Source organism: Osmerus eperlanus, chromosome 15 (assembly GCF_963692335.1).
Source record: "Osmerus eperlanus chromosome 15, fOsmEpe2.1, whole genome shotgun sequence".
Lineage (NCBI taxonomy): Eukaryota > Metazoa > Chordata > Actinopteri > Osmeriformes > Osmeridae > Osmerus > Osmerus eperlanus.
Window position 1 is genome coordinate 1941333 of NC_085032.1, and position 10993 is coordinate 1952325.

The following is a 10993-nucleotide window of genomic DNA, read 5'->3' on the forward strand; positions in this document are numbered from 1 at the left end:
CACTCCCTTTTTATGGAAGCAAATCGTGACCAAAATTCAAATGCATTTGCAAAAATGCTTTTTCATTTTAAGAATGTGGCTGAATTATTTGACTCATAAATGAAATTAGTAATCAATCATCCTATTTGCATTTAAATTTTCTTCTTCAAGAGTGCTCAATCTTTCACTTAATTAAAATGAAAAGGAAATAGACATTTGAGATTTAATTTTCAAAATATGCCCCAGGCATATTTTGAATATTTTGTTGAATATTGAATATATTTCCTATTTCCAGAAATGCATTTTCATTTTAAGAACGTGGCTGCAAAATCGTGACCACAATTCAAATTCAAATGCATTTGCAGAAATGCAAAATGAACGAAAAAGCATTCTGGGCGGCGCAGCAGAGTGACGTCAGTAGCCGCTCTTCTTCAGCTCCCTGCTGACCGAGCTACCCATCTTGTTCGGTAGGGGGCGGTGTGCACATCTGCATTGCTTTACATTGCAAATGTGCCGGGAAATTGATTGAATTGCCGGGTCTTTAGAGCAGCGTTCCCCAACCGGTGCCCACCGGTCCGCGGACCGGTACCGGTCCGTGGGTCATTTCGTACCGGGCCGCACAAAAAAGAATTAATAACATCATTTCCTTTTAATTGATTATCAGAGTCTGAAAGACATTTTATTCTGAAAAATGCAAAAAATCTCAGCAAAGACGTGTGTTTACTCATTTCTTAGCAAGTTTGTGGGCTTTATTGAGCGGTATCATGCGCGTCTCTTCCTCTTGACACATGACAAGTGATAGTTACCACAAAATTAAGAGACAAAAATACATCACATTCACTAGACATGGTTTTGTCAATTGAAAAAACGGCTGTTTATTTTAAACTCCAAAAGTTCGCTCAAATCAGCTAAACTATTTTTCTCGCGCGCTCTGCGCGCTCGCATTAGGTGTGGAAGTCACTAACCAGGATCACATCAAACCCAGAATGTGCATGCAGTAGCAGCACAGCTGTCCAGGGCCTATCTTTCCTCCCAGTCCGTCCCTGCCGGTCCGTGAAAATATGTCTTACATGAAAGCGGTCCGTGGCGCAAAAAAGGTTGGGGACCGCTGCTTTAGAGGACGCATCACAGATCATGGCGCTCCCTCAAATTGTGCAAACACTGTTAGAATTAGCTGAGCAGGTAGAATCTAATAATATATCTGAGTCTGATGCCCGTGACCGAGTAGAACAAGTCATAGAGAGCTTGGCTGCATACTCTGCCATCACAGATTTACACATTAATAGTAGCTCTGCCACTGTTTTAGTCATTGTTTGACATCAAGTTGCTCAGTCTGTGATGCGTCCTCTAAAGACCCGGCAATTCAATCGATTTCCCGGCACATTTGCAGTGTAATGCAATGCAGATGTGCACACTGCCCCCTACCGAACAAGATGGGTAGCTCGGTCAGCAGGGAGCTGCAGAAGAGCGGCTACTGACGTCACTCTGCTGCGCCACTCAGAATGCTTTTTCGTTCATTTTGCATTTCTACAAATGCATTTGAATTTGAATTGTGGTCACGATTTTGCAGCCACGTTCTTAAAATGAAAATGCATTTCTGGAAATGCATTTGAATTTGAATTGTGGTCACGATTTTGCAGCCACGTTCTTAAAATGAAAATGCATTTCTGGAAATGCATTTGAATTTGAAATGTGGTCACGATTTTGCAGCCACGTTCTTAAAATGAAAATGCATTTCTGGAAATGCATTTGAATTTGAATTGTGGTCACGATTTTGCAGTCACGTTCTTAAAATGAAAATGCATTTCTGGAAATGCATTTTCATTTTCAAATTTTACATTTCAAATTGAATTTTGGTATCTATTTGCTGGGGCACATTTTGAAAATTAAATCTCAAATGTCTATTTCTTTTTCATTTTAATTAAGTGAAAGATTGAGCACTCTTGAAGAAGAAAATTAAAATGCAAATAGGATGATTGATTACTAATTTCATTTAGGAGTCAAATCAAGGGAGTCAGGTGGCTGAGCGGTTAGGGAAGCGGGCTAGTAATCTGAAGGTTGCCAGTTCGATTCCCGTCCGTGCCACATGACGTTGTGTCCTTGGGCAAGGCACTTCACCCTACTTACCTCGGGGGAATGTCCCTGTACTTACTGTAAGTCGCTTTGGATAAGAGCGTCTGCTAAATGACTAAATGTATGTAAATGTCAAATAATGCAGCCACATTCTTAAAATGAAAAGGCATTTCTGCAAATGCATTTGAATTTTGGTCACGATTTGCTTCCATACCTCTTGTGGTCCATAAGGAGGAAATATGGAATACATTTTCTTGGTGAGGATTTCTCGAGTTGTGAAATTTTGTGTAAGAAGAGAGGAGGGATGTTGTTGACCCAGACCACATCAATCTTCAGCCTCTCCAGACCTCTTTTAATGAAGCAGGCCTGTATCAGCCTTTCCTCTAAAAAGGGATCAGGTCTAATTGTCCCCCGAATTAATAAGCTTAATGAAATGGCCTCCTTAGCTCATTTATCAGCTGCTAATGAAGGAAATGCACACCGTTTAGTGGAAAGAGAGAAAATAAGTGGTGGAATTGTAGAGAGATTAGAGAGGAATGGGAAGAAAGGAGGGTGAGGAAATGATCGAGAAATTTAAGGAGAGATTTAAGTCTCCTATAGAGAAAGAGAGAGGAATCAAGAATCCTGCTGAGAATATGTTCCTTGTGCCCAATATAGGGCTTGAAGGCTTAGCCCCAACTGGTGCTTATTATATGTCAATGATTCATGGTCATACTTTTTAGCCTTTACTGATTGATTGTGGACATAAATTGTGAGAGAGAGAGGCGTTAGAGGTGTTGCTAATTCAGGGTCAGGACACCAAAAACAAGCTTATGTAGTTGAAAACAAATGTTTTTTGTCCTCAGAAATATCACGTCATAAAGACACAGTTGAGTCTATTTCCAGAAATGGGCCACTAAATGCACAATTATGAATCTGAGTTTATTAAAGAATGCAGAGTTTATCTATGAAAGGTATTTCCACAGTCAGTGGGTTCTTATACTTAAGTGTGTGGTAACAAATGCCAATATCATATATGCGTTATTTGTATGTTTGTGTTGCAGTGTTTGGTTTCAAAAGTACATTTGTCATGTGTATTTGTATGTGTATGTTTGTGAGACAAATTTGATAGTCGTCTTTCTGGCTGTGGCATTGTGCCTTGACAGTTGGGACAAATGAGTGTTCGCCGACCGTCCAGGAGAAAGTGGTTTTAGAGCACCCCTGGATAACAGAGGCCTCCCTAATGGGAGCCACCAATGCGATTAAACGTTATTGTGTGTATAAAGCCCCAGCCGTAATTCAGTTTGAAGAGAACAGAATGACTGTCATCACCCTGGGAAAGTTCACACTCGGCAATCTGGACTTATATCAGGGCAGCAGGAAGGTAAAGGCACAAAGACAAATAAGAACAATAACTGGCTCATTTTCTCAGGGAGAGAATGGAAATGGTCCAGGCAAGTGTTGTGCAGGTTGGGAAACTGAGTATCATTTGTGTTGGTCTGGTACTCACAGTACTAAAATAGCTAAATATATTTTTTATTTGTCTATTTATTTTATTATTATTTATTCTACTCTTGCATAGTAGTACCCTGCATAAACTTGGCAGATAAACTCTTTCCAGAAACACATGCAATGTTAAACACTTTAATCACCCCACTTATCATCTAACATTGGCTAACGTCAATGTTAGATGATATCCAGCGATGTTTAACTTGTTTGGGATGTAAAGTGGAAATGACCTCATCATTACCTAGACACAGTAGACTACATTCCTTCACCAACACTTGTGAAGCGTCACCAGACGTGAGCATGAAATGTAATCATTTAGTACTATTTTCATAATCAAGCCTAGGGTGTTTTCCAGAAAGCAGGTTTAACATTTATCAACTTGGAATATGTCCAAGCACATGCATGAGGACTATAAAAAGCCAACATCAATGGAGCTCCGATACTAGGATACACCATGGCACCCGGTAACAAAAAAAGGTCCTCCTACTTCACCCTACTTGAGTTACAAGTGTGTATACGTGCTTATGTTGAGTCAGCACATATTCCATAAAAAATCTACACGGCTGTAGCAGTGAAGGAGAGACAATTGGCGTGTGAGATAATTGCTGATCGAGTCAATTCGTACGTTTGAATGCAGTAGTCCATACATTTGAACATTTAACCACACTGTCCGTTAATATTACAGGTCAAAATGTGGTGGAATGTCATATCATGTTCACATAGGTGCAATCCCTCGGGCGCAAAGTGCACATGGTAGCAGCTTAAAATTAAACATAAAACATACTACAAACAGGTAAGGCATATTTTTCTTGAGCCTATAGGCTCACGATTGAAGCCTACGTCCATTTGGTTTTTAATTTTATTTGACATGACACTAAGTAAATATCAGTTAGTGCCTATTTCAACTTGTAGTAGCAGCAACCCCCAACAGAATGCTCTTCATCACAGGATGATGATGATTATGAAGAGACTTTGACTGCAGCCGCAGAAAGGGATGCAGAGAGGCCAACATGTATGGTAGGTACTGATAGTACATGGGGAGAGAACTTTTATTTACAGTCTTGTGTGGAATACTCAGTTTTAAATGTACACTGAAGTGAATGGAATAACTAATTGCCAGCCATGCTGATCCTGTTGATCAGCATGGCTGGACATTGCCAAGAAAAGGGTCCATCAACCTCTACAGCACACACAGTGAGATGTTCAGTAAATTGCAGATGAATTCTGCATGTAGAAGTCTATTATTAATGTCATCCCAATGTATTCCCAGTTACCAGTAAAAGAGTCAGACAAACTGAATCTCATGAACCAAGTGCAAAAAACTGATCAAGAGATTGTGTACTTAGGGCAGAAGATTAGAAAGGCTGATCTTGAAATGTAATTGCTGGAACACCAGTTACAGGTGGGTAGGCTACATTGTCATAATAATATTTAAATACTCAGTTACATTTATATTTGTAGGCAATAAAGACTAAATGAAATTTCAATGATTTGTCTTTATTACAGTGACAAATTGCATTTGGTCGGTTTTGAGTGCACGTCCACGGTGTGTAACATCAGCGATGTAGGCTAAGGGCTAAGAATTTTGCTAAAATAAATTATGGACAAAAAATTGCAACGTTCACTTATGTATTCATCAGGGAATAAAAGCACATCTAATCGCGGTCTTATAATCCTATCCCAACGTAAGTCTAAAACGATTCAATTGGGTTCGAGATCGATCGACTGACCCAGGAGAGGACACCAACTGTATAGTCTGCAAACTATATCAGGCTCAGTAGGTGGGAGGAGAGAGGGAGAAATGCAGGGTTTGTTAAGGAAAACCTGCCAGCGAGCAGGTTAGGATCAGAGTCAGTTACCATGGACACTGACATGGAGTTTGCGTTACCTCTCTTACTGGAACAGAAAACCCAGAGTTTGCATCATCTCAGGGTTACCCAACTCAGGGTTTTCACTAAACCGCTTTCTAGAATACCCCCCTGGGCTGGGTTTCCCAGAAGTATTTAAGTTTTGTTGGTGGCCATGATGTTGTGGCCCTCCTCCCCACGGGGTTCGGGAAAAGTTAGATTTTCCAGCTACGGCAGCTAGCTCCGTTACAGTAGTGGTGAAGGAGTTGGCTAAGGCGAGCGCTAGCGATTGGTTATGGCAGATCAGAGTGGCTCTGGGCAGATCCAATAGTTTTAAACTTCAACAGTTCCATTGACAACGCTTGTCAATGGAGCGATCCCAGATCCTCTGTACAAATGAAATGTACGAGGGTCTGGTTAGGACCAGGCTAATATATTATTACTATTCAAGTCAAGTGGATTTTATTGTCATTTTCAATACATACATACAGTTGTACATGATAAAAACGAAACAGCGTTTCCCCAGGACCATGATGCCACATGAAATAATTATGACAAAAAGGTGCCAGCGCAAGGTTATCGTGCCAATATATTGTGATGCCAATTTGTTAAAGGTGACATGACATGAAAACTTCACTTTAGGAGGTTATTTAACATTAATATGAGTTCCCCTAGCCTGCCTTTGGTCCCCCAGTGGCTAGAATTTTCGATCGGTGTAAACCAAGCCCTGGGTGTTCTTCTCCGCCTTTCAGAAAATGAAAGCTCAATTGCTCTGTTTGAAAATCTCCTCTTTGTTACGTCACAAGGAGGAAGGTTACCTCCCCTCTCTCTGCTTTGCCCGCCCAGAGAATCTGGCCCGCCCATAAGAAACTGAGCTACAACCGTGCAAGTGTTTTTATCCTCAAGAGACATCATGGCTTGCAAACGAACAAAGCATTACATTTGCTCAGTTTGGATGTACAAAGGAAAACAAAAATCTTTTTACAGTTCCTTCATCCGAGCCTCTGAAGACCCAGTATCTTAATTTTATTTTCTCTGGAAATGCGCCTACACAACTTCTGTTGTAGGCGCATTTGTTTTGTATGTCTGCGCCAAACACTTCAGCCACGACTGTTTCCTCAATTTGAGCTAATACAAAACTGGCCTTGCTGAAATTAAATTCTGGATCAGTACTAACTCTCCTTCGTCCAGCTACTAACCTCGGACAAGTAAGTTAATTAACGCTATATCATTTTGTAGCTTTACTGTATATGGTTACCTAGCTTGCTACCCTTAGAATGTGGCTGTAACATTAGCTCTGCAGCTAACAGCTGAGTTACTGTCGCTAATGGAAAGGTATATAGCATCAAGTATGTGTGTGAATACACATGCTGTAACGTGAGTGCCCAGCTAACACATGACGTTGCGGCAACGTCGTAGCTACGTTATAAAGGGAATGTTGCCAGTTGGTCCCATGGACAACGTTGCCACGACGTTGTACCTTGGTCGGCTGGTTACGTTATTTTTAGACCCGTGGGCAACGTTGCCGCGACGTCGTACCTTGGTCGGCTGGTTACGTTATTTGTTGGTCCCCTGGACAACGTTGCCGCGACGTCGTACCTTGGTCGGCTGGTTACGTTATTTTTTGGTCCCCTGGACAACGTTGCCGCGACGTCGTACCTTGGTCGGCTGGTTACGTTATTTTTTGGTCCCCTGGACAACGTTGCCGCGACGTTGTACCTTGGTCGGCTGGTTACGTTATTTTTAGACCCGTGGGCAACGTTGCCGCGACGTCGTACCTTGGTCGGCTGGTTACGTTATTTGTTGGTCCCCTGGACAACGTTGCCGCGACGTCGTACCTTGGTCGGCTGGTTACGTTATTTTTTGGTCCCCTGGACAACGTTGCCGCGACGTTGTACCTTGGTCGGCTGGTTACGTTATTTTTAGACCCGTGGGCAACGTTGCCGCGACGTCGTACCTTGGTCGGCTGGTTACGTTATTTGTTGGTCCCCTGGACAACGTTGCCGCGACGTCGTACCTTGGTCGGCTGGTTACGTTATTTTTTGGTCCCCTGGACAACGTTGCCGCGACGTTGTACCTTGGTCGGCTGGTTACGTTATTTTTAGACCCGTGGGCAACGTTGCCGCGACGTCGTACCTTGGTCGGCTGGTTACGTTATTTGTTGGTCCCCTGGACAACGTTGCCGCGACGTCGTACCTTGGTCGGCTGGTTACGTTATTTTTTGGTCCCATGGACAACGTTGCCGCGACGTTGTACATTGGTCGGCTAATTACCTTATTTTTAGACCCGTGGACAACGTTGCCGCGACGTCGTACCTTGGTCGGCTGGTTACGTTATTTTTTGGTCCCGTGGACAACGTTGCCGAGACGTTGTACCTTGGTCGGCTGGATACATTAATTTTGGTACCATGGGTTAAGTTGCGGCTAAGTCGCTCTTTGGTCGCAGGACAACGGATCTCGAGTGCATATAGTGGTTTATCCAGAGATGGAGAGATCACACTGGACTGCTCTCAGTTCTGACACTTTTGCAATGTACCCATAGTCTACATGAATTTCAATCACACACAATATTAAATGTTGCACCCAGCACGTATAAATGTAGACAATGCATGTAATTCATGTGCAGCTCAGCCCCAGCATGTCATTGGTCATCAATTTTCTCATATGCAGAAACATAGCTTTAATAAATAAGACTGAATCTGGAATATAATTTAGTCTTTCATTCTTTACTATAAACATGTACAAAAGCAATCAATGTGTGATGTGTAACATGATTAAGCAAACATTCTTTGTATAGCACACCAAAGCTGTATGACACACAATGCAAATTTGTGCTCCAATAATTTTTGTGATACAAAATTGTTAAATGTGACCAAAAGGTAAGCGACTCTTAAGAGTTTAATTTCCAAAGACAAGTCATCACAGAATATTACAATTCTTCCTTAGCAAACCTGCCCCTCAGTCTGCCCCTGAGCAACAACTTTGCGCATGCCCATTTCAACGCATCGCTCAAATTGGGGTTTCAGAAGAGATTTTGCAGGGGTTCAACACCGTCTTGTACGCATTGGATTTCAACTGGAAATTAGCTACTTCAAAGGTGAGTTTCTTTACAGAAATATCTAAACATATTTTAAGAAATTTGATGGGGCATACTTATACGTATATGTTTGAAATGTAGGCCATTTAGCCTGTTTATGTGCTAACAGATTCACATTGTTTACGTTAGGATTTCGATAGCTACAGTACAGTAGAGGTTAAACCCTCCATAAAGTTATGTTGAAATACTGAAAATGCATAGGCCTACATGTTTTCAAAGTTTAGTTTCTCACAAATCACCCACAAAAGAATCAGTGAAAATAAAAGTTCAGAACTGTTAAAAAACCTTGTCCCAAAATAGTTTATTTAGCCCGGAATTTTCAAAGACTGTGGAGCTAGCGTGGCTGATCACGTTTTAATCACAGCAATGGCGTCTATAAAAGTATCATGTCACTAATTTTTCCAATTTGTACATGACATCTTTTTTTGGATAAGTTTATTCGTTTTAACCTTTTAGATGCGTGAGTTTTAAATATTTCCGACGCTTCCACCAGTTATTTTTCCAAAACGGCAGCTAGGTTGCTTTAATTAGCTTCCGTTACCTAGCAACCTAGCATAATACTCGTAGCAATGCTACTACCTGCTAGTGTTACTTGTTAGCCTACTAATTGTAAATTTTGAAGCCATACTATAGCGTTTGTCATATAGTTTTTGTCTATCGGAAAACAGTCGGTTGGAATGTTCAGAATCACACATGTGCGACGCTACGATGTGGGGCCCTGCTTTCGAACGATCACATATGTGCAATGCTACTCCTTTTATATCAATATGCTATAACTATGTACATAAACTACATTCCATTTTCATTTCTGTACAGATTATCCTACCACCGTCACACGGCGTAGCACTGTGTCCCTGGGAAATGATGGTAAAGTAATGAATGACCGTTTAAAACAGTGACAATAATTGTATGAGCCATGGCAACCTAAAGGCTATGTTTTGAAGAAAAAGCATGACTTAAAACTTTTGCATCACCAGATTCCATACCCCTAGATGTCAACTCTGGTCTGGTGGAGGTGAACCAATTGGGGGCCCAGGAAAACAGCTGGCAGCCAGGCAAGTGCAAATATAAGACACTCAAAAAAAAAAATGTTTTGTATACAACCATTCAAGGTAACATTTGTTATTTACATACATGTTACAGCTAATCTAGAAGAACCACAGTGTATGCCAATCATGCTAACTCTTGTAAACTTGTTTTACTTGTCTTTAATGACAGACACATTACAGGTTATGCTCCGGAAGATGGAGACATTGGAGGAGAACCAGCGAGAGGCTCTCCTATTCAGGCGACTACAGGGCAGACACACTGCCAGTGCCAGTGATGGACCTACAGGTGGCCCAAACACAGGCTGAACTCCAAGACGCCTTAAGCGAGGAGCGCCTTAAGGTGCTGGAGTTGCGAAAGAGAGTGGTAAGTGTTTGGAGATGCCATGAACTATGGCTTACACGCAGCGTTCAACGTTCACATTGGTGCTGACAATAAGTTCATGACTTCTAATTCCAGACGCTGTGATGAAGTGGAAGACGGGACTGGGAGAGAAAGCTGTGGAGCTCCTCATAGAGGAGACACTCAAACACAACCCGGCAGCCCGTTCAAAACAAGCCAGGTGAATGAATCATGATTGCAGCTTCCATATCCAACCTTTCACATGGCTATGTGACACAAATCTAGAATCACATGTTTTTTTGATGATGTATATTATTTTAGATGTGATTTTTTTATGACTTGTATAGCGCCTTTTTACACGTGCAATTATGTTGATAGAACACTAACTTATTTTGTGCTTCATTGTCAGGGCCAACAGACAGGACCTGTAGCGGGGGCTGGCAGAAGATTTTAATTCACTGTTTGGCACTTTGTTTGAAATAAAATGACAATGTTACATGGAAATGCTGCCTTGTTTATGATTAGCTGGAGTTAGGCTACACATCACACAAACCTCCTAAAGTTGGCTACCATGTAGCCTATTATACAAGAACAAGTAGCATTTTGGGCAAATGAGGTCTGCATATGAACCGCCCCAATATAAGCAGTAGAATTGAGAAATATAGGTTACTTAGTTAACGTTGCAGTTACGGACTGGCAACGTCACAAAATTACGTTGCTAGGAGGTCGCGGTTACGGACTGGCAACGTCGGAAAATGACGTTGCTAGGAGGTCGCGGTTACAGACTGGCAACGTCGGAAAATTACGTTGCTAGGAGGTCGCGGTTACGGACTGGCAACGTCGGAAAATGACGTTGCTAGGAGGTCGCGGTTACGGACTGGCAACGTCGGAAAATGACGTTGCTAGGAGGTCGCGGTTACGGACTGGCAACGTCGGAAAATGACGTTGCTAGGAGGTCGCGGTTACAGACTGGCAACGTCGGAAAAATAACGTTGCCACGACGTCGCGGTTACGGACTGGCAACGTCACAAGATTACGTTGCGGTTACGTTCTGGCGTCCCACAGATGCACGGTCCCGCAACGTCGCCAAAGACGTTGCGGCAACGTATGTTTGGTCATCG

General features: G+C 42.1%; 1 long non-coding RNA gene across 1 annotated transcript; it reads left to right on the forward strand.

The window, feature by feature from the left end:
• Positions 1-9646: 9646 nt before the first annotated feature.
• On the forward strand, positions 9647-10376 carry LOC134034622 (uncharacterized). Its single transcript, XR_009932251.1, has 3 exons — positions 9647-9896; positions 9990-10092; positions 10282-10376. It is a non-coding gene; the product is annotated as an uncharacterized LOC134034622 (long non-coding RNA).
• Positions 10377-10993: the final 617 nt, after the last annotated feature.